The sequence below is a fragment of the Phyllobates terribilis genome, unplaced genomic scaffold, assembly GCF_046119375.1.
Source record: "Phyllobates terribilis strain yellow unplaced genomic scaffold, ASM4611937v1 Scaffold_1__5_contigs__length_1240528914, whole genome shotgun sequence".
NCBI lineage: Eukaryota > Metazoa > Chordata > Amphibia > Anura > Dendrobatidae > Phyllobates > Phyllobates terribilis.
The window spans coordinates 306,935,324-306,957,285 of NW_027362761.1; the positions used below are offsets into that span (position 1 = coordinate 306,935,324).

Genomic DNA, 21,962 nt, shown 5'->3' on the forward strand with positions numbered 1-21,962 from the left:
AAAACGCATGCACAATCTGCATGCGTTTTTTCTGCCAGGGAGATGCAGAAATGATGCAGAAATTTTCTGCTTCATTTCTGCATCGTGTGCACATACCCTTACTTCCAAATTCCTCATACACATGCACTCTCACCTTGGTTGAGCAGGCATATATTCTCAAATAAAGGTGGGGAATACAAATTAAGAATAATTTGCGCTGGACTAAAAGACAGAATCATTAAGAAAATAGGGTGGGATAAAAATATATAATTTTATTAGAGCTAAAATACAGGGTAAAAACACAGTGACACTAAAATGATCCTAATGGTGGAAATAAAAAAAAAATATAGTCCTGATATTAGGGGTCAGGGTCCTGCTTGAGGATTGTGTCACCCATATGACCCTGTAGAGTGTCACAGTATGAATTGGGGTAACGGTCATCCCCTGAGGAGGAAAGAGAGAAGGAAATCGATTACTAGATTTGAATATTGATTAGAATGATAGCAGATGGTAGCTAATTTCCAATACCTTGATTGTATCTGCCATTAGGATCATTTTAGTGTCACTGTGTTTTTACCTTTTATTTTAGCTCTAATAAAATTATATATTTTTATCCCACCCTATTTTCTTAATGATTCTGTCTTTTAGTCCAGCGCAAATTATTCTTAATTTGTATTTTATATGATATCTTTGGACAATTAGTGATTATTGTCCAAATTTGCTGCAGGCCTACTGGACCACCGACCAGCGCCACTGTTCTTCTCCGTAAAGGTGGGGAATAAGTCACTGCCAGTCACCCTTTTGAAACCCGACAACCCGACATCTGCTTCATGTGAAAGTCTGATGCAATAGATGTGGAATACGGTGGTTCAGAGTCAGCGCTGCCCAAGGTTCAAAAGTACGATCGCACGCAAAAGGTGAAGCATGAATGCGATATTTTACATCGACGTGTTTCAACGTTTTCATTGATTATTGTGGTTTGGTCCTGATGAAGAGGTTTGAAAACCTCTTTCATGCTTCACCTCTTTATGTGATCGTACTTTTGCATTGTATCCCATTAGTGGTCTTGCAGCAGCCCTTACATGCTTCTATAGGAGTTGTGACTGTAACAACCAGGGCCGGCGTCAGCACCCGGGCAAGTGCCGGGGCCCTGAGCAGGCAGAGGGGCCCACTGGCGGTCGCGCACCCCGCCGGGCTGTGTGCGGAGGAGAGCGTTGCCAGCGCCCGCCCTTCCCCCAGCTTGCTCAGGGCCCCGGCAGCCGGATACTTACCTCTCCCCGTGCCTCCGCAGATCCGCTGTCTTCCTGCTCTGCGCTCCCTGTGACGTCTTAGGTCAGAGGGCGCGGTGACGTCTTTCCACCGCATGCTCCCCTGAGCCGTCACAGGGAGCGCAGAGCGGGACGACGCCGGCAACGCTGGAGTCCGGACCCGAGCAGCGGGCAGCAGGTGAGGAGAAGGGAGGTGAGTATTTGATTTTTTTATTTCTTTTTTAATGTATGGAGGCATGGGACATAATATGGGGGGGGGGGGGTGACATCCTGCATGGGGCATAATATGGGGGGGTGACATCTTGCATGGGGCATTATAAAGAGAGGGGGGGTGACATCCTGCATGGGGCATTATAAAGAGAGGGGGGGTGACATACTGCATGGGGCATTATAAAGAGAGGGGGGGTGACATCCTGCATGGGGCATTATAGAGAGAGGGGGTGACATCCTGCATGGGGCATTATAGAGAGAGGGGGTGACAGCCTGCATGGGGCATTATAGAGAGAGGGGGTGACAGCCTGCATGGAACCTTATAAAGAGGGGGGGTGACATCCTGCATGGGGCATTATAAAGAGAGGGGGGTGTGACATCCTGCATGGGGCATTATAAAGAGAGGGGGGGGTGACATCCTGCATGGGGCATTATAAAGAGAGGGGGGTGACATCCTGCATGGGGCATTATAGAGAGAGGGGGTGACATCCTGCATGAGGCCTTATAAAGAGGGGGGGTACATCCTGCATGGGGCATTATAAATAGAGGGGGTGACATCCTGCTTGTGGCATTATAAAGAGAGGGGGTGACAGCCTGCATGGGGCATTATAAAGAGAGGGGGTGACATCCTGCATGGGGCATTATAAAGAGGGGGGTGACATCCTGCATGGGGCATTATAAAGAGGGGGGGTACATCCTGCATGGGGCATTATAAAGAGAGGGGGGTGTGACATCCTGCATGGGGCATTATAAAGAGAAGGGGGGTGACATCCTGCATGGGGCATTATAAAGAGAGGGGGGGTGACATCCTGCATGGGGCATTATAGAGAGAGGGGGTGACATCCTGCATGAGGCCTTATAAAGAAGTGGGGTACATCCTGCATGGGGCATTATAAATAGAGGGGGTGACATCCTGCTTGGGGCATTACAAAGAGAGGGGGTGACATCCTGCATGGGGCATTATAAAGAGAGGGGGTGACATCCTGCATGGGGCATTATAAAGAGGGGGGTGACATCCTGCATGGGGCCTTATAAAGAGGGGTGGGTACATCCTGCATGGGGCATTATAAAGAGGAGGGATGACAGCCTGCATGGGGCATTATAAGGTGGGGAACAGCCTGCATGGGGCATTATAAGGGGGGGGAACAGCCTGCATAGTGCATTATGTGGGGGGAACAGCCTGCATGGAGCATTATAAGGGGGGCAGCCTGTATGGGGCATTATGTGGGGGGTAACAGTCTGCATGCAGCATTATATGGGGGCCAGTATCCTGTATGGAGTGTTATAAGGGGACCAGTATCCTGTATGGAGCGTTATATGGGGGCCAGTATCCTGTATGGAGCTTTATAAGGGGACCAGTATCCTGTATGGAGCGTTATATGGGGGCCAGTATCCTGTATGGAGCTTTATAAGGGGACCAGTATCCTGTATGGAGCCTTATATGGGGGCCAGTATCCTGTATGGAGCTTTATAAGGGGACCAGTATCCTGTATGGAGCGTTATATGGGGGCCAGTATTCTGTATGGAGCCTTATATGGGGGCCTGTATTCCGTATGGAGCCTTATATGGAGGCCAGTATTCTGTATGGAGCCTTATATGTGGGCCAAGTATTCCGTATGGGGCCTTATATGGGGGCCAGTATTCCGTATGGGGCCTTATATGGGGGCCAGTATTCTGTATGGGGCCTTATATGGGGGCCAGTATTCCGTATGGGGCCTTATATGGGGGCCAGTATTCCGTATGGGGCCTTATATGGGGGCCAGTATTCCGTATGGGGCCTTATATGGGTGCCAATTGCGTATGGGGCCTTATATGGGGGCCAGTATTCCGTATGGGGCCTTATATGGGGGCCAGTATTCCGTATGGGGCCTTATATGGGGGCCAGTATTCCTTATGGAGCCTTATATGGGGGCCAGTATTCTGTGTGGAGCGATTCGCCGGCTTCTGAGCTATTGTGGAATTTACAATAGATATCGCTCATGTAATGTAAGAAGTGAAATCTTTGCATTGTACTATATATATATATATATATATATATATATATATATATATATATATATATATATATTCTCTGCGGTATCTGTGCATCATGAATCGTGGTATGTATTAAAGGGGCCCACTGAGACTCTTTCGCCCGGGGCCCAGAAAAACCTGGAGCCGGCCCTGGTAACAACCCTATCAGGTGAGAAGACCTTTAATATTTATACCGCTTAGTTACCAGATAAGACCCTATTTGTGCTTTTTTGTCTCTCCAGTTTTTTTCCCATTTGATTTTCATGGGACGGTCTTGGCACTCGTGTATACATTAGATGATGTCAAGTCCCAGGTTTTATCAGCTTTTCTGTAAAGTGTATGGGTAATTTAAACACAGTGTCTGCAAATTGAGTTTCTGGTATTGGCTTTTATCCTAAGTCATGTGATAAGGCTCGTTAAAGGGTCACTATTGACTTTTAGGTGGCACTAGAGTTCTAGTCCTCTTCCTCTTTGAAGAAACAATTTGGGTAATTTAAAGGATTCCCATAGGATAGGAATCACTTATTGATTGAAGCGGGTCTGACTGCTGGGACCATCAACATGCTTGAAAATGTGGATCTGAAACTTGGACTATGCAGAGCCCTCTCCTAAATGTAGGGGAGGTACATATACCTGATCTTCGCTCCATTCATTGTCTATGGGATTGCTCATCAGTCACCCATTTTATGGGAAAATATCCATCCCAGTAGATCTATTTTTCAGTACACTTTACAGTATGGCCCCGTGAAAACTTGTGCTGCCCAATAGGGACTCCAACATCTGCATTAGACTCTATTGAATAGGTTGGCGGAGTGTGTGGCACAGCACCATATAAGTACTAACACACTAGGCTGTTCTGCTGCAAACACTGACAGCTCTAGCAGTGTTGTGTATATATACGCTATACTCTTTAGACTTGCTTGTTAGGTTATGTACAGTGGTGTGAAAAAAGTGTTTCCCCCGATTTCTTATTCTTTTGCATGTTTATCACACTTAAATGTTTCAGATCACAAAACAAATTTAAATATTAGACAAAGATAACACAAGTAAACACAAAATGCAGTTCTTAAAGGAAGGTCTTTATTATTAAGGGGAAAAAAAATCTAAACCTACAGGACCCTGTGTGAAAAATTGATTGCCCCCTAAACCTAACAACTGGTTTGGACACCCTTATCAGCAACAACTGCAATCAAGTGTTTGCGATAACTGGTAATGAGTCTTTTACAACGCTCTGGAGGAATTTTGGCCCACTCATCTTTGCAAAATTGTTGTAATTCAGCCACATTGGAGGGTTTCCGAGCATGAACTGCCTTTTTAAGGTCATGCCACAGCATTTCAATCGGATTAAGGTCAGGACTTTGACTAGGCCACTCCAAAGTCTTGATTCTATTTTTCTTAAGCCATTCAGAGGTGAACTTGTTGGTGTGTTTTGGATCATTGTCCTGCTGCATAACCCAAGTGCGCTTCAGCTTGAGGTCAAGAACAGATGGCCGGACATTCTCCTTTGGGATTTTTTGGTAGACAGCAGAATTCATGGTTCCATTTACCACAGAAAGTCTTCCAAGTCTTGAAGCAGCAAAACAGCCCCAGATCATCACACTACCACCACAACATTTTACTGTTGGTATGATGTTCCTTTTCTGATATGCTGTGTTACTTCTACCAAAGAAATTTTTTTGCATGCACATCAATTTACGTTTCAGTTCAGACTCCCAGGTTTTTTCTTTGTAGTTTAGTGTGCTTCAGTGCATAAAAGGGTGTGGCCGCCCTTTGTCTGAGCTGAAAGGTTCATTCTGCCTCTCAGGTCTATGCTTCTACTAGGGGTTCAGTCTCTCTGCCCTTATCAATATGTATGTCACTTGACAAATGGTAAGGTTTTAATATTAGAGTTAGGACTGTCCCATAAGGGTTGCCGTGACGTGGCGGGGTGGCTTTTACATTATTTTGATCAAAATTATGTTAACTAAATACCCTTTATTATTTATAATTATTTTTATGCACTGAGTGATTTATCCATTTACTTCCAGTTATTTGGGTATTTTGTTGTCTTTGGTTTTTCTGTGTTACTTCTACTCCAGATGTAATGGGACATACAACTTCCAAAAAGATCAACTTTTGTCTCGTCGGTCCACAGAGTATTCTCCCAAAAGTATTGACGATCATCAAGATGTTTTCTGGCAAAACTGAGACAAGCCTTTATGTTCTTTTTGCTCAGCACTGGTTTTCGTCTTGGAACTCTGCCATGCATGCCATTTTTGCCCAGTCTCTTTCTTATGGTGGAGTCAAGAACACTGAACTTAACTGTGGCAAGTGAGGCCTGCAGTTCTTTGGATGGTGTTGTGGGGTCTTTTGTGACCTCTTGGCTGAGTTGTCGCTGCGCTCTTGGGGTAATTTTGGTCAGCCGGCCACTCCTGGGAAGATTCACCACTGTTGCATGTTTTCGCCATTTGTGGCTAATGACTCTCACTGTGGATCGTTGGAGTCTCACAGATTTAGAATTGGCTTTATAATCTTTTCCAGACTGATAGATCTCAATTACTTTGTTTCTCATTTGTTCCTGAATTCCTTTGGATCGCAGCATGATGTCTAGCTTTTGAGGATATTTTGGTCTACTTAACCTTGTCAGGCAGGTCCTATTTAAGTGATTTCTTGATTGAGAACAGGTGTGGCAATAATCAGGCTTGTGTGTGATTGGGAAATTGAACTCAGCTTCCCAAAGATGTGATAAACCACAGTTAATTTATGTTTTAAGGGGGGGAGGTAATCACTTTTTCACACAAGGTCCTGTAGGTTTGGATTTCTTTTTCCCTTAATAGTAAAGACCTTCATTTAAAAAAACAGCATTTTGTGTTTACTTGTGTTATCTTTGTCTAATATTTAAATTTTTTTGTGGTTTGAAACATTAAAGAGTGAGAAACATGCAAAAGAATAAGAAATCAAGAAGGGGGCAAACACTTTTTCACACAACTATATGTGTCCCAGTAGCCACATGCTCCTGTGGTCATGTGATGTGCTGTAGTGGTTGCCATGGTAACTGTTATTCTTCTGTGTTACAGAGCAATATAGAGCCACGTCACATTTCACCTCACACTTGTGTCTGCCTGTAGGGCGCTGGGCGGGCTCAGCCAACGTGCTGCAGAGTCTGCACCGTGCAAGTTACCAACATCATGTGTACACAGGAATCTGAGCGCAGAACAAACACATGAAGCAACTCCATCAGGACAAGTGTATTATATGTGTGTATATATATAAAAGGTAATGTCAGTATACAGTGTCTGCATATATCTGATAGGAATACTAGGGAGAGGAGGATACAGAGATCTGCACTAGCAGCTGCTACAACGCTACAGTCCGCCAGATCTTGTTGAGAGCTTGACTTTATGTAAGATTGGTAAGGAGGACCCTTTCCTTAAGGCTGAGTTCACACGATGCGTTTTTCATGCGTTTCCGCGGCGTTTTTGCAGTTGCGTAAACGCCGCGGAAACGCATGAAAAACGCATGGTAGAAGGGCAGCAATGTTCCCCAATGGAAATCCGCATGTGCTGTGCCCATGATGCGGATTTTTCCGCAGCGCAAACGCTGCGGTCAAAAATCCGCAGCATGTCAATTAATTTTGCGGAAACGCTGCTCTTTTGCCGCCATTGACTTGCATTAGACCGCATGGAATCCGCATCACTGTATATGTTGATGCGCTTTTCATGCGGTCTAATGTGCGGATGGTACCCGGGTGTGGATGAGAGGACTCTCATCCAGACCCAGGTACCATTAAAAAAAAAAGAATAAAATAAAAAATATATATATTCTCACCTTCTGACGGCCCGCGCTGCGTCCTGCCGGCTTCCCGCGCACTTCGCGGTTGAATGAAGGACCTTCGCTGACGTCAGAGTCATGTGACGGGTCACGTGACGCTGACGTCGGAAGGTCCTACAGTCTTCACTGCCGGCAGCCGGGACCGATGAAGCCGGACACTGGGGGCCATCAGATGGTAACGTATAGATTTATTTTTTATTTTTTGACATCACACACTATATAAATCCATGCCGGCTGCATGGATTTATATAGTGTGAAGTTGACAAGCACTTTCCAAGTGATGCTAAAATCGCTTGGGAAGCGCTTGTCAACCCGCATGTGGAAATGAAAGTGAAGACCGCTTCATTTCCGCATGTCCCTGGCAGGAAACCGCATGTACAATCCGCATGCGTTTTTTCCTGCCAGAGAGATGCAGAAACGCTCAGGAAAAAATCCTGAGCATTTCTGCATCGTGTGCACATACCCTAAAGGGGTTGAGTCATCTTGATATATGGGTAGAAGTGCTTTACAAGCAATTATGCAATTTAACTCTTATTAAAAATCCTCTCAGCTCTCAAGAACGGAAGGATTTTTAATTCTATAGTTTACTGCTTGTTGTCTATGTTACCTGCAGCCTCTACAGTCTATCAGAGGTGGGCGGTTTCCTACACAAGGCATGCGCTTGCATAGTTCTTTGTTTTAGATCATACATGTCATACTCTGGCCCGTGAGCCAAATCTGGCCCGCAGGGTGATTATATTTGGCCCGCGACACCAGAACCATTACCCCTATTTGGGCGCATTATTGTGTATGGAGGACTTTGTGAGGCCCATTATTCTGTATGGAGGACTATGTGGGGCCCATTATTCTGTATGGAGGACTATGTGAGGCCCATTATTCTGTATGGAGGACTATGTGAGGCCCATTATACTGTATGGAGGACTATGTGAGGCCCATTATACTGTATGGAGGACTATGTGAGGCCAATTATACTGTATGGAGGACTATGTGGGGCCCATTATTCTGTATGGAGGACTATGTGAGGCTCATTATTCTGTATGGAGGACTATGTGGGGCCCATTATTCTGTATGGAGGACTGTGTGGAGCCCATTATACGGTATACTGGTTGGCCCGCGACTTTGTCCAAGTTTTTCATTTTGGCCCTCTGTGTGTTTGAGTTTGACATCCCTGTTTTAGAGCATGCAAGCGCTGCTATGATGCTGACCGGATCCAGTGCCCGATGCTCCTCCAGTGCTACAGAGGAGAAGCGGCATATACAATCAGCATGGCCGATCGCACAGAGCAGCGGTGTGACCATGCTCCTAGTCCGCACTGCCAATCTGCAGCCCGCTCCTTTTAGTTCCCAGGTTGAGGTAAATGAATGCTACAGTGAATTGTGAAAGTATTTGGCCCCCTTGAACTTTTCTACCTTTTTCCACATTTCTGGCTTCAAACATAAAGATATAAATTTCTAATTTTTTGGGGAACAATCAACAACAAGTGGGACACAATCGTGAAGTGGAACAAAATTTATTGGATATTTTAAACTTTTTAAAAAAATTAAAAACTGAAAAGTGGGGCGTGCAATATTATTCAGCCCCTTCACTTTCAGTGCTGCAAACTCACTCCAGAAGTTCAGTGAGGATCTCTGAATGATCCAATGTTGTCCTAAATGACTGGTAATGATAAATAGAATCCACCTGTGTGTAATCAAGTCTCCGTATAAATGCACCTGCTCTGTGATAGTCTCAGGGTTCTGTTTCAAGTGCAGAGAGCATCATGAAGACCAAGGAACACACCAGGCAGGTCCGAGATACTGTTGTGGCGAAGTTTAAAGCTGGATTTGGATACAAAAAGATTTCCCAAGTTTTAAACATCTCAAGGAGCACTGTGCAAGCGATCATATTGAAATGGAAGGAGTATCAGACCACTGCAAATCTACCAAGACCCGGCCTTCCTTCTAAACTTTCATCTCGAACAAGGAGAAGACTGATCAGAGATGCAGCCAAAAGGCCCATGATCACTCTGGATGAACTGCAGAGATCTACAGCTGAGGTGGGAGAGTCTGTCCATAGGACAACAATCAGTCGTACACTGCACAAATCTGGCCTTTATGGAAGAGTGGCAAGAAGAAAGCCATTTCTCAAAGATATCCATAAAAAGTCTTGTTTGAAGTTTGCCACAAGGCACCTGGGAGACACACCAAACATGTGGAATAAGGTGCTCTGGTCAGATGAAAGCAAAATCTAACTTTTTGGCCACAATGCAAAACGATATGTTTGGCGTAAAACCAACACAGCTCATCACCCTCAAAACACCATCCCCACTGTCAAACATGACCGGATCATGATTTGGGCCTGCTTTTCTTCAGCAGGGACAGGGAAGATGGTTAACCCTTTTAAAGCCCATGACGTACTAATACGCGTCTGTGCCCTGGGCTTTAAGAGCCTGACACGTATTAGTACGTCATGGCGATCGCGCGCGCACACAGGCTGTGCGGGCGCGATCGCCACCGGGTGTCAGCTGATTGTCACAGCTGACACCCGGTACTATGTGCAGGGAGCGGTCCCGCACCTCTCCCGGCACATTAACCCCCGCAATGCTGCGATTGAAGTCGATCGCAGCATTGCAGTGGCTAAGGGGAGGTGATCGATATACTCACCTCCTCTTCTGGCCTCCAGCGCTGTCTGCCGCGGCTTCCCGGATGTTGCCATGACGACCGGATGTCATCATGACAACATCCGGGTCACCAGACAGCAGTAAGATCGTTTGGTCATGCTCAGTACATGACCAAACGATCTTCTACCTGTGCAGCAGTGACAGCCTGCATGGCACAGGGATGGTGCTCCATCCCTATGCTATGCAGGCGATCAGAATAAAAAAAGTGAAAGTCCCATAGTGGGACAAAGTATACAAATAAAAAAACTTTCAGAAAGTGTAAAAAAAAAAAAAAAATTGTAAAAATATTAAAAAAAAACTAAAAAAAATAATGCACCAAAAATAAAAATATAATGTACCCATCAATAAATATTATTATGAAAAAAAAAACAACAAACAATAAAAGTACACATATTTGGCATCGCCGCGTCCGGAACGAGCTGACCTATAAAACTATCCCACTAGTTAACCCCTTCAGTGAACACGGTAAAAAAAAAAAGAAGCAAAAAACAATGCTTTATCATCATACCGCCAAACAAAAAATGGAATAACACGCGATCAAAAAGACGGATGTAAATAAATGGTACCGCTGAAAACGTCATCTCGTCCCGCAAAAAAAAAGCCGCCATACAGCTCCATCAGCCAAAAAATAAAAAAGTTATAGCTCTCAGAATAAAGCGATGCAAAAAAATTTTTTTTTCTATAAAATAGCTTTTATTGTGTAAAAGCGCCAAAACATAGAAAAACAATATAAATGTAGTACCGCTGTAAACGTACTGACCCGAAGAATAAAGCTGCCTTATCAATTTTACCACACGCGGAGCAGAATAATAAAAAAAAAAAAGCCAATTCCTGAATTGTTGTTTTTTGTTTATTCTGCCTCCCAAAAATCGGAATAGAAAGTGATCAAAAAATGTCACGTGCCCAAAAATGGTACCAATAAAAACGTCAACTTGTCCTGCAAAAAACAAGCCGTTACATGACTCTGTCGGCCAAAATATGGAAAAATTATAGCTCTCAAAATATGGCGATGCGAAAACTAGATTTTACAAAATATGTGTCTTTTACACTGTGTGCCGAAATATTAGGCAAATTAGTATTTTGATCACAAGATACTTTTTATACATGTTGTCCTACTCCAAGCTGCATAGGCTTGAGAGCCAACTACCAATTAAGTAAATCTGGTGATGTGCATCTCTGTAATGAGGAGGGGTGTTGACTAATGACATCAACACCCTATATAAGGTGTGCTTAATTATTAAGCAACTTCCTTTCCTTTGGCAAAATGGGTCAGAAGAGAGATTTGACGGGCTCTGAAAAGTCCAAAATTGTGAGATGTCTTGCAGAGGGATGCAGCAGTCTTGAAATTTTAAAACTTTTGAAGCGTGATCACTGAACAATCAAGCGTTTCATGGCAAATAGCCAACAGGGTCGCAAGAAGCGTGTTGGCCAAAAAAGGCGCAAAATAACTGCCCATGAATTGAGGAAAATCAAGAATGAAGCTGCCAAGATGCCATTCACCACCAGTTTTGCCATATTTCAGAGCTGCAATGTTACTGGAGTATCAAAAAGCACAAGGTGTGTGATACTCAGGGACATGGCCAAGGTAAGGAAGGCTGAAAAACGACCACCTTTGAACAAGAAACATAAGATAAAAAGTCAAGAATGGGCCAAGAAATACCTTAAGACTGATTTTTCAAAGGTTTTATGGACTGATGAAATGAGAGTGACTCTTGATGGGCCAGAGGCTGGATCAGTAAAGGACAGAGAGCTCCACTCCGACTCAGACGCCAGCAAGGTGGAGGTGGGGTACTGGTATGGGCTGGTATCATCAAAGATAAACTTGTGGGACCTTTTTGGGTTGAGGATGGAGTGAAGCTCAACTCCCAGACCTACTGCCAGTTTCTGGAAGACAACTTCTTCAAGCAGTGGTACAGGAAGAAGTCGGTATCGTTCAAGAAAAACATGATTTTCATGCAGGACAATGCTCCATCACATGCATCCAACTACTCTACAGCGTGGCTGGCCAGTAAAGGTCTAAAAGAAGAAAAAATAATGACATGGCCCCCTTGTTCACCTGATCTGAACCCCATAGAGAACCTGTGGTCCATCATAAAATGTGATATCTACAGGGAGGGAAAACAGTACACCTCTCGGAACAGTGTCTGGGAGGCTGTGGTGGCTGCTGCACGCAATGTTGATCGAAAACAGATCAAGCAACTGACAGAATCTATGGATGGAAGACAGTTGAGTGTCATCATAAAGAAAGGTGGCTATATTGATCACTAATTTTTTTTGTTTTTGCATGTCAAAAATTATTATTTCTAAATTTTGTGCATTGATATTGGTTTACCTGGTGAAAATAAACAAGTGAGATGGGATTATATTTGTTTTTTATTAAGTTGCCTAATAATTCAGCACAGTAATAGTTACCTGCACAAGCAGATATCCTCCTAAGATAGCCAAATCTAAAAAATAAACACTCCAACTTCCAAAAATATAAAGTTTGGATATTTATGAGTCATTTGGGTTGATTGAGAACATAGTTGTTGATCAATAATAAATATAATCCTCTAAAATACAACTTGCCTAATAATTCTGCACACAGTGTAGTGTTTGACAGCTGTCAATCATAAAAACCCGATATGATTCTGGTATTGCTGTAATCGCACCGACCCGAAGAATAAAGTAGTCTAATCACTTATACCGCACGAGGAACGGCGTAAAAAATAAACGCTAGGGCTGGGGTTAGGGTTGGGCTAGGGTTAGGGTTGGGGTTGGGGTTAGAGTTGTTTTTTTTCAAAAGTAAAAAAAAAAGAAAAAAAAAGACGATATGGCGACTAGTGTTGAGAGCAAGTGCTCGCTACTTGAGTTTGCATCGGGTGCTCGGGTATGCACTGAGTATCGCGGGTGCTCAAGTGACATGCTCGAGTCTCTGCCCCATATGCCTCGCGGCCAAAAAAATCTCGTGGGGATGGCCTGCCATGCACGAGCAATCCCCGCATGTTTTTTTTTTGAGTGTCTACAAACCGTAAATATGCGGGATGGGGACTCAAGCATGTTACTCGAGCACCCGCGATACATGGTGCATACCTGAGTACCCGATGCAAACTCAAGTAACGAGCACTTGCGTTCAAAACTAATGACAACATATTCAATATGATGACCTAATGTTATCAAAAAAGACCTGAGACTGGGACGGAGATTTATCTTCCAACAAGACAATGATCCCAAACATAAAGCAAAATCTACAATGTAATGGTTCAAAAATAAACGTATCCAGGTGTTAGAATGGCCAAGTAAATCCAATCGAGAATCTGTGGAAAGAGCTGAAAACTGCTGTTCACAAACGCCCTCCATCCAACCTCATTGAGCTCGAACTGTTTTGCAAGGAAAAATGGGCAAGAATTTCAGCCTCTCGATGTGCAAAACTGATAGGGACATACCCCAAGCGATTTGAATCTGTAATCGCAGCAAAAGGTGGCGCTACAAAGTATTAACTCAAGGGGGCCGAATAATATTGCACGCCCCACTTTTCAGTTTTTTGTTTTTTTTTAAAGTTTAAAATATCCAATAAATTTCGTTCCACTTCACGATTGTGTCCCACTTGTTGTTGATTCTTCCCCAAAAAATTAGAATTTTATATCTTTATGTTTGAAGCCAGAAATGTGGCAAAAGGTAGAAAAGTTCAAGGGGGCCAAATACTTTCACATTGCACTGTACATACCAGCATTGCAGTTGTGTACAATAATAAATGTTAGACACTTTTAAAACACCACTCCGGTGTTCTATCATTAATCTCTCCACTGTAGCAGTATTGATAATGCATGTTCCCTGCCCCTAGTATAATACTCAGCAGCCGCCGTCTTCTGCTCTGCTTGGCGCTGCTTCGGTCCTGCGCCGCCATCTTGTGACTGCAGCTTCTAACTGGCCGGAAGTCAGAGGTAACAGTCACAAGCTCTCAGTGTAGGTTTAGGAGACTCTTTCTGGCCCCGTCTGGCTCTCATAGACTTACACTCAGTAGTGACCTCCGTATTGTCCAGCAAACACTGGAGCCATCCGGCAGGTCACAACCTGCAGAAGACAACTGGAGCGGCGCCGATAACAGATGAAGATGGCGGCCGGTGAGTAGATGGCCGGGGGCAGGGAACTTACATTAGTGACACCACTTTGGCGGTGAAATAAAAAAGCGCTGGACTGGCGCGTTAAGGCTACGTTTCCATGATAAGGATTTGGTGAGTTTTTGATGTTGCGATTTTCTGCTCCTATTATGTAACTTAGGTTACTTTTATCTTGTTTTTGATGCTGCACTGCAGTTTTGTCTTCTTTTGGTATGTGGCATTTCAATAAAACTACTTTGTTTTTGATACTCCCTGGTATTTAGCTTTTACATTTAGCTTTATTGATACAGTCATGTGCGGATCACATGTGTTGTTAATGCGTTTCCACAGTGGAAATACACTAAAAATGCAGATTAATCTTTTACCACTAGATTTTCTACATCGAATGCAATTCTGGAGGAAAATCCACAGGTTGGACAAGCCGGGTAGAGATGCTCTGCAGTACACAAGTCAGGCAAGTGGGGTAGAGATGCTCTGCAGTACTCAAGTTAGGCAAGTGGGGTAGAGATGTTCTGCAGTACACAGGTAAGGAAAGTGAGTAGAGATGTTGTCCAGAACACAGGTCGGGCAGCCTGGTAGAGATGCTCTGCAGCGCACAGGTCAGGCTGGTAGGGATGCTCTGCAGCACACATCAGGCAGGCTGGTACAGATGTTCTGCAGCACACTGGTCAGGCTGGTATGGATGCTCTGCAGTGTACAGGTCAGGCTGGTACAGATGTTCTGCAGCACACTGGTCAGGCTGGTACAGATGTTCTGCAGCACACTGGTCAGGCTGGTATGGATGCTCTGCAGCGCACAGGTCAGGCTGGTAGGGATGCTCTGCAGCACACAGATCAGGCTGGTAGGGATGCTCTGCAGCGCACAGGTCAGGCTGGCAGGGATGCTCTGCAGCGCACAGGTCAGGCTGGCAGGGATGCTCTGCAGCGCACAGGTCAGGCTGGTAGGGATGCTATGCAGCGCACAGGTCAGGCTGGCAGGGATGCTCTGCAGCGCACAGGTCAGGCTGGTAGGGATGCTCTGCAGCGCACAGGTCTGGCTGGTAGGATGCTCTGCAGCGCACAGGTCAGACTGGTAGGGATGCTCTGCAGCGCACAGGTCAGGCTGGTAGGGATGCTCTGCAGCGCACAGATCAGGCTGGTAGGGATGCTCTGCAGCGCACAGGTCAGGCTGGCAGGGATGCTCTGCAGCGCAGGCTGGCAGGGATGCTCTGCAGCGCACAGGTCAGGCTGGTAGGGATGCTCTGCAGCGCACAGGTCTGGCTGGTAGGATGCTCTGCAGCGCACAGGTCAGGCTGGTAGGGATGCTCTGCAGCGCACAGGTCAGGCTGGTAGGATGCTCTGCAGCGCACAGGTCAGGCTGGTAGGGATGCTATGCAGCGCACAGGTCAGGCTGGTAGGGATGCTATGCAGCGCACAGGTCAGGCTGGTAGGGATGCTCTGCAGCGCACAGGTCAGGCTGGTAGGGATGCTATGCAGCGCACAGGTCTGGCTGGTAGGATGCTCTGCAGCGCACAGGTCAGGCTGGTAGGGATGCTATGCAGCGCACAGGTCTGGCTGGTAGGATGCTCTGCAGCGCACAGGTCAGGCTGGTAGGGATGCTATGCAGCGCACAGGTCTGGCTGGTAGGATGCTCTGCAGCGCACAGGTCAGGCTGGTAGGGATGCTCTGCAGCGCACAGGTCTGGCTGGTAGGATGCTCTGCAGCGCACAGGTCAGGCTGGTAGGGATGCTATGCAGCGCACAGGTCAGGCTGGTAGGGATGCTATGCAGCGCACAGGTCTGGCTGGTAGGATGCTCTGCAGCGCACAGGTCAGGCTGGTAGGGATGCTATGCAGCGCACAGGTCTGGCTGGTAGGATGCTCTGCAGCGCACAGGTCTGGCTGGTAGGATGCTCTGCAGCGCACAGGTCAGGCAGGCCAGTTCCGGCACGGATGCCCGGCAGGTGCAGTGACTACTAGTGCCGCCGCCTCCCTGCTCCCTCCTCCCGGCCCCTCCGTCCTCCTCCGTCCTCCCCTCTCTCCGCCCATCCCCGTATAGATCGGGCAGCTCGCTCGCTCCCTCCTCCCCGGCTCCTCCGTCCTCCCTCCTCCTGTGTCACAGGACGCACCGAGCGCCCCCCGTCTGCTCTGTACCATGAAGGGCTAATTACCAGGACGGGAGACTAGCCCAGCAGTGAGCGAGGTCGCCAGTCTGCACCTATGCGCGCCATGCTGGATGCCCCCCAGAGGAGGCGGCTGCAGTAGGTAAGAGGGATCCGCGGTACCCTTCACTCACCCTTCCCTCATCCCATCGGTATCGCAGCGCTCGGGCTGTGTGCATGGCAGCGAGGTGCAGGGTGCGGCTGTCACTGGCAGCTCTGCCGTGTGCAGGGTGGGTGCTGGCAGCAGAGGACATGTCTGAGCTGGGTGCAGGCTCCCATCACACTGATGACCTTCTCCCTGCCCAGCAGCTGCCATCCTCCCTTCCATGCAGTGGTCCTGAGCAGATGTGCCCGCAGCCTTCTCTCACCCATGTGCTCCTGCCGGGTAACAGCTGGGATCTGCAGCAGTCATGCCACCAAGTGACTGGCACTGATTTCTGTGTGCTCTGCAGTGGCTTACTACAGTGTGGCTGTAATGCCAGTCTTACAACAGAGGCTGCAGCACAGGCTGCTGCTTGCTTACATAGGACTTGCAGTGTGCTAGAGCTGCATGGCTGCTGCTATAGGCTATGTACTGTGCCTTTAATAAGCTACAATGCCCGTCACTAGTGCTGGGCACAGATAACTGGTGCATAGGACAGCAGCGTTACCAAGGCAAGGTCTGGGGGTGACAGCGTCCATGTTTCCCAGTCCTGAGCAGTAAATCGTGGGCTTTCCTAACTAGTCCCTGGGTAGTATGTATCTGTATATCCTGTGCTGGATCTGGTATATTCCGTGGAGGAGAGAAGGGAACAGACGATCCCGTATAGTGATCTACATGTTATTTCTTATCCTACACCGGTGGGCCCATGGATATTGCACATAGCGCCGTGAACGCTGCTGTCTCTGATAGGGCCAGAGTAGTACTCGTCATGTACACTAAACCTCAGAATCCAGGGTTATGGGCTATTTCCGAGATTTGATATATTCGTGTCCCATCAGGATCCTGTGTGTCCGTTGCATTACTTGAAACGCGTGGGCCCCAATGCAAAATCTCCAACAGGGCCCCCAACGCATCGCAGGTCATTTAAAATAGTGTTTTTATTTGGGTCAAATGGACCTTTTGGGCCCCCTATTCACCATGGCCCGAATGCAACTGCAACCCCCGCACCTATTATAGTTATGTCACAAAAGCTGTTATTGGGCCTGCGGGAGGGGCACTTAAAAAGGACGTATCTGCCCTCTAGCCATATGTTTTTCAGTAAATTATTCTATTCTTCATAAAAAAAAAAAAAAGTCTGAAGCTTATTTTTATATAGTGTGACAACCCTCTGTTCATAAAGTTCTTGGAAGAGTAAGACAGATTGTGTAGACACACTCATGTGACAAGGAGAATAGTAATGCCCAGTTGTCAAAGTATCCATACATTTCTTGGAGGAATTATAGAGGAACAGCACAATGCAAAGATGTAGATCAGGTACTTAAAGGGGTTGTCCACTGCTTGGACAACCCCTTTTCATTCCTCATGTTTGGCCCCATTAAAATAAAAAAAACATCTATACTCACATTCGGTGCTGGTGCCATTCCAGCAGTGTCGGCACTCACGTTCCAGTGGGCTCATGTGAGGTTGTTATGACACAAGAGCCCTGCACCCAATCAGCGCTGGCGTCACTGTCCCTGCCTTCAGACATATTGAACATCAACAGGATGTCAGGGCTGCAGCTGCTCTCTCACTTCCTCTTGATGTCTGATTTGTCCAGAGGTGGGGACAGTGTCACCAGCGCTCATGGGGCGCAGGGCTCATGTGAGCCCTGGGAATGCGGGTGACGACACTGCCGGAATGGCGCTGGCACGCGAGGTGCGTATAAGTGTTTTAACTTTAATGGGCCAAACATGGGATTATTTCTTGAATATTAAAGTATTTACTAAAACGGACATGTCGGGAGAAATCTCAGGTCCTGACATTGGTGTTTTTTTCCTATATATTGAAGGTTCCTATTAGCCAGACAACTTGGATGCAGAGTGACAACTACTAATGGTAGCCCTTAGGGCGCAGTCAGACTGCCGTATAAATCGGTCTGAGATCAGGCCACAAGGCACGGACTGGCCCGGTGGCTCTCCTGACCCGAGGGCGACACCTTCATATATTTCTATGCAGCTGTCACACTTGGGTCGGGAGAACTGCAGCCAGTCAGAACATTGCTGTCCGATCTCGGTCTGATTGATACGGCCATCTGACTGCATCCTGATGGTGTGCATAGCCTTGACCGAATATAATTCTGCATTGTTACACAGTGGCGTTTGATAACAGTGCCCGTTTTGAGGAAAGAAAGTGGGCTGACAACCCCTGTGGGCACTGTGATACCAATCCTCAGTGGTTGTCACTTATGACATCCACCATCAGCAGACTAGAATATAACACCATATAGTATTCGATTAGTATAGTGTTCACCTGATCTGACAAAATCCACATGTAATCCCCCCACAAACCACGTTATTGTTTTCAGCTACACTGTAGGGTACGCGTCCATATATACACATCGTCCGTCATCTTTGCCAGTATCACTTTATATTAGATACAGTGTGCCACTCCATGTGCCCAGACCGGTCCAGCAGCGGCCTGCATAAAAGTGCACCAGTCAGGGGAGACCAGCGCATGCACAACTCCCAGCTCAGTGTTATTCAATGGTAAATGGTTGAGTCCGGTCCATTAGGAGCCATATTTAGGAGCAGACTGTACTAATAAAGAGGTGGAACTGACATATACATCAGGGCTGAGCCGCTGACATTTCCTATGATACTTTTATCTACAGCAAAGCTGTAAAGGGAACGAGAAAATGATCATCCCCTTTAATTAAAAGTTCAATTTGTATTAAATTGAATCTGTTTTCTAATGAAAATTTGTTGACATAATGTGACTGCTCTCCGTGTTATTCTTATGTCACAAAGTGATGGCATATCACTGGAATAAGACATTAGCTTATGATCGGTGACGTCTAACTTCTGGGGCCCTTACGGATTCTGCAAATGAGGGGCCGCAGCACCGATTCAGCCAATTTGTCTCTTCACAGTTGTTCTCTGCACAACCAGATGGCCAGGGTCTTATAGATTGGACTACCAAGAATCAAAAAGTAATATGCCATAATGTTATTAGTAGGGGATACCTTTTGTTTTATAGCAGTTTAAAGGGAATCTGTCAGCAAATTTTGCGATGTAATCCGAGGACAGCAAGAGGTAGTGGTTAAAACACTGAATTCAATTCATAGTTTACTCATTATGAAGGTTTTATCGCTAGTACATTATCATTGCTGTGACTAGCTCGCACATGAGCAGTTGTCCGACTCCGCCCCCTTCTTTGATAAGCAGCTCACTGTCAATAGACAACGTACATACAGATTAATACCAAAGACGAAAATGTGCTAGGACCCATAGTGATTACACAGCAGAGATTAAAAATTAATTATCTTTATTAGACACAATGTGATTAAAAATACATAGACAACATTCCAAGATACAGACACATGAACATAGTGGTGGGTGAGTGTATGGGGAGCCCTGATAATTTGTATTCATGCATGTAAAGTGACAAGTTTATAGCGGTAATAAGGTAAATAATTATAAATAAATATTGATGCAAAAATTCCACAAGTCACTCAATGCATATGATCTTAAAGGTAAACTATAAATAGATACATAGGAGAATGATACAGCCCACAGCTAAACATAGGAAGTATTAACAAGTGTTATTGTGTGTAACCATACTCTGCCACCAACACCCAACGCACGTTTCACAGATGCTTCATCAGGGTGGTTGGTAGGTAAGTAGCACAGCTATTTAAAGAACAGGCAACCAATGAAAGGCAATAATAATTGAAGACAGGTGAACCCAAGGAATAATTAGAAGGATACCACCCATAATGTTTGCGCTGCAAACATTAAGTGAGAGAGGGCGGACATAGGTCTTTTTTATAGTTCATGTCCAACATCAGTACGCACTGACTCCCTATGCAGCGGTCTATATGTCCGATGCATTGGTTTGTCCCCCTGGACCTCTCCAATGATGAACTAGGCATACTTTCCGTTACTAGGATACGATGGTCATGTGACCTCTAGCACATGATCGCTCCCTCACATTATAGTCATTGGACGGTGTTTGCGCATGCGCAATGCATCGGGATGCGTCATGCCTATGACGCTGCGGCCATCTGACCTATACCCACGGGAAGCAGTTCTCCCACGCATGCCAGCAGGTCAGTGTTTCCAAAGGTGATTTACCTGTGTGTAAAGGAAATGGGCTATAATACGCACGTGTGGCACAAACATTGTGGGTTATTATTACTGCTATAAACTTTACCTGCATTAATACAAATTATCAGGGCTCCCCATACACTAACCCACAACTATGTTCATGTGTCTGTATCTTGGAATGTTTTCTATGTATTTTTAATCACATTGTGTACTTTAATAGATTATTAATTTTTAATCTCTGATGTGTGATCACTATAGATCCTAGCACATTTTCAAATTCGGTATCCTTGCACATTATAGTGCAATCTGGGACATTATACCCTTACCTGGGTTTATATTTTGGTGAAATGTACATACAGTATACAGCCTGGTGTGGGCAGGGTTAGCTTTCTCAGCTTTGCTTCAGGTTACATTTAAAAACTCTGATTCTGTCACAACTGCTGCACCCAGTAACCTAAGTGATACATCGTTGGATTCAGGGTCTCTTTTCCTACATCATGTTGCTCTCAGATGAGGTAGCAAAAAACTGGTGACAAATTCCCTTTAAAGGGGTTGTCTGATAAATACTAGGGACTTGGATTCTCTGAAAATACCATACTTTCCCATTCTCACCTGATGTTAACCCTCTTGTACTGCGCATCATCAGAGAAACTTCCAGTGATTGGCAGTTCAAGTCTCCTGACTGCTGCAGCTTATCATGGGGAGCAGGATTCTTGTGATAGATGAACGATGACATAGTCACTTCCAGTGATGGCACAGACCACAGAACAGCCTGCATTGGATCCACAGGGAGGAGTAGAGGCGAGTTTGATATTTTCAGAGAATCTAAGACCCAGACATCTATGTATTTAGCCTAGACAATCCGTTTAAGTGTATTCAGTTACATTAGCAGTTTACACTCTGCCCTAGTTCCCATTCACTAGCAGCAAAGAGAAAAGAGATCTTGAAAATATTGGAGTTTCTGAAAGTTATTGAAATATTGATTTAAGGGATATTCCACCCCCTTTATCAAAAGCGGCAAAGGGGAAGCGATCTGTGTAAAATAACGAAAGATGTATTAATTGCCTCTACAAATTTTTGCCATGTCAATGGAATTATTCAGGTGGACACTGTCAGGACTGGAAGTGATGACATCCCATCCATACTGTCACATGACCACTGAGACCACAAGGTCAGGTGACTGGGTGGTAGGCCATCATGATGGTGTTACGTTCTTTCATCAGTCACCTGACCTTGCATACTTTGAGTGATGTGACCTCAATAGTTAGGGGACTAGGAATGGGACTTCATCACTTCTGGAAACAGCACAGACCACTGAAGAGGTAAGTAACAATGTAAAAAAAGAAAACAATATGCCCTGCCCTCTGGCCTGTTTTGAAAAAGGAGCAATAAAACAGGAATATTATAGACTGAAAGAGCCAAGCAGGCACCTCCATTGAACGCTCTCTTATTGATGTCTACCGGGAGAGTGGCCGACCTGATTCAGTGAATGGGATATGTGGAACTCCCATTTTCCGAATAGTTGGGGGACTCAGGTGGCATCTTTCAAACATTTGTC

General features: G+C 45.6%; 2 protein-coding genes across 5 annotated transcripts in view; one reads left to right on the forward strand and one right to left on the reverse strand.

Moving 5' to 3' along the window:
• RSPH14 (radial spoke head 14 homolog) overlaps positions 1-21,962 on the reverse strand; it is a 263,097-nt gene that overhangs the window by 23,091 nt on the left and 218,044 nt on the right. The window lies entirely within an intron of this gene.
• The window catches only part of LOC141258852 (guanine nucleotide-binding protein G(z) subunit alpha), a 245,866-nt gene continuing 239,923 nt past the window's right edge, over positions 16,020-21,962 (forward strand). Inside the window, exon 1 of one of the 2 annotated variants that reach the window (XM_073674037.1) lies at positions 16,020-16,280. The gene's annotated coding sequence lies outside the window, so the exon portion shown is untranslated. The remainder of the gene's footprint in view (positions 16,281-21,962) is intronic. The other variant, XM_073674054.1, reaches the window with a different exon arrangement.